This window comes from Arachis ipaensis, chromosome B3, assembly GCF_059453495.1.
Source record: "Arachis ipaensis isolate K30076 ecotype BB chromosome B3, ASM5945349v1, whole genome shotgun sequence".
In the NCBI taxonomy this organism is placed as follows: Eukaryota; Viridiplantae; Streptophyta; class Magnoliopsida; order Fabales; family Fabaceae; genus Arachis; species Arachis ipaensis.
In genome coordinates, this window is record NC_142438.1 from 32,581,234 (window position 1) to 32,583,854 (window position 2,621).

The 2,621-nt window shown below is 42.3% G+C and overlaps 1 non-coding gene across 1 annotated transcript; it reads right to left on the reverse strand.

Annotated features, from left to right (window-relative positions):
* Window positions 1–429: 429 nt before the first annotated feature.
* LOC148570235 (small nucleolar RNA R71) lies at window positions 430–537 on the reverse strand. Its single transcript, XR_015908850.1, has one exon. It is a non-coding gene; the product is annotated as a small nucleolar RNA R71 (small nucleolar RNA).
* Between the last annotated feature and the right edge of the window lie 2,084 nt (window positions 538–2,621).

Consider the following 2,621-nt stretch of genomic DNA (forward strand, 5'->3'; position numbering starts at 1 on the left):
GAAAATCTTACAGAAATTTTCGAAAAAGAAGGAGACATGGCCGAAAATAATAACAATGCAAGGAAGATGCTTGGTGGCTTTACTGCACCAAATTCCAATTTACATGGAAGAAGCATCTCAATTCCTGCCATTGGAGCAAACAACTTTGAGTTTAAACCTCAATTAGTTTCTCTGATGCAACAGAACTGCAAGTTTCATGGACTTCCATCCGAAGATCCTTTTCAGTTCTTAACTGAATTCTTGCAGATCTGTGATACTGTTAAGACCAATGGGGTTGATCCCGAGGTCTACAGGCTTATGCTTTTCCCATTTGCTGTAAGAGACAGAGCTAGAATATGGTTGGATTCTCAACCTAAAGATAGCCTGAACTCTTGGGATAAGCTGGTCACGGCCTTCTTAGCCAAGTTCTTTCCTCCTCAAAAGCTTAGCAAGCTTAGAGTAGATGTTCAAACCTTCAAACAAAAGAAAGGTGAGTCCCTATATGAAGCTTGGGAGATATACAAGGAACTGACCAAAAAGTGTCCTTCTGACATGCTTTCAGAATGGACCATCCTGGATATATTCTATGATGGTCTGTCTGAGCTATCAAAGATGTCACTGGACCATTCTGCAAGTGGATCCATTCACCTAAAGAAAACGCCTACAGAAGCTCAAGAACTCATTGACATGGTTGCAAATAACCAGTTCATGTACACTTCTGATAGGAATCCTGTGAGTAATGGGACGCCTCAGAGGAAGGGAGTTCTTGAAATTGATACTCTGAATGCCATATTGGCTCAGAATAAAATATTGACTCAGCAAGTCAATATGATTTCTCAGAGTCTGAATGGAATGCAAGCTGCATCCAACAGTACTCAAGAGGCATCTTCTGAAGAAGAAGCTTATGATCCTGAGAACCCTGCAATAGCAGAGGTGAATTACATGGGTGAACCTTATGGAAACACCTATAATCTCTCATGGAGAAATCATCCAAATTTCTCATGGAAGGATTAACAAAAGCCTCAACAAGGCTTTAATAATGGTGGAAGAAACAGGTTTAGCAATAGCAAGCCTTTTCCATCATCCACTCAGCAATAGACAGAGAGTTCTGAGCAGAATCCATCTAACTTAGCAAAAATAGTCTCTGATCTATCTAAGGCCACTGTAAGTTTCATGAATGAAACACGGTCCTCCATTAGGAATTTGGAGGCACAAGTGGGCCAGCTGAGTAAAAGAGTCACTAAAACTCCTTCTAGTACTCTCCCAAGCAATACAGAAGAGAATCCAAAAAGAGAGTGCAAGGCCATTGATTTAACCATCATGGCCGAACCTACAAGGGAGGGAGAGGACGTGAATCCCAGTGAGGAAGACCTCTTGGGACGCTCAGTGATCAATAAAGAGTTCCTCAATGAGGACCTAAAGGAATCTGAGGCTCATCTAGAGACCATAGAGATTCCATTGAACCTCCTTCTGCCCTTCATGAGCTCCGATGAGTATTCTTCTTCTGAAGAGAATGAGGATGTTACTGAAGAGCAAGTTGCCAAGTACCATGGTACAATCATGAAGCTGAATGCCAAGTTATTTGGTAATGAGACTTGGGAAGATGAACCTCCCTTGCTCATCAATGAACTGAGTGATCTGGATCAACTGACATTGCCTCAGAAGAAACAGGATCCTGGAAAGTTCTTAATACCTTGTACTATAGGCACCATGACCTTTGAGAAGGCTCTATGTGACCTTGGGTCAAGGATAAACCTCATGCCACTCTCTGTAATGGAGAAAGTGGGAATCTTTGAGGTGCAAGCTGCCAGAATCTCATTAGAGATGGCAGACAACTCAAGAAAACAGGCTTATGGACTAGTAGAAGACGTGCTAGTAAAGGTTGAAGGCCTTTACATCCCTGCTGATTTCATAATCCTAGACACTGGGAAGGAAGAGGATGAATTCATCATCCTTGGAAGACCCTTCCTAGCCACAGCAAGAGCTGTAATTGATGTAGACAGAGGAGAGTTAGTCCTTCAACTGAATGAGGACAACCTTGTGTTTAAAACTCAAGGATCTCCTTCTGTAACCATGGAGAGGAAGCATGAAGAGTTTCTCTCACTGCAGAGTCAATCAAAGCCCCCACAGTGAAACTCTAAGTTTGTGTTGGGAGGCCACAACCAAACACTAAGTTTGGTGTTGAACCCCCACATTCAAACTCTAAGTTTGGTGTTGGGAGGTTCCAACCTTGCTCTGATTATCTGTGAGGCTCCATGAGAGCTCACTGTCAAGCTATTGACATTAAAGAAGCGCTTGTTGGGAGGCAACCCAATGTTATTTAATTATATCTATTTTATTTTCTCTTTGTTATTTCATGTTTTATTAGGTTGATGATCATGTGGAGTCACAAAAACTACTGAAAAAATCAAAAACAGAATGAAAAACAGCATTAAAAATAGCACACCCTGGAGGAGAGGCATGCTGGTGTTAAACGCCAGAAATAAGCATCTGTCTGGCGTTTAACGCCAGAAACAAGCACCAAGCTGGCGTTTAATGCCAGAACCAAGCATCTACCTGGCGTTAAACGCCAGAAACAAGCTGCATTTGGGCGTTTAACGCGAGAAACAGGCAGCAGTCTGGCATTAAATGCACAGCAAGGG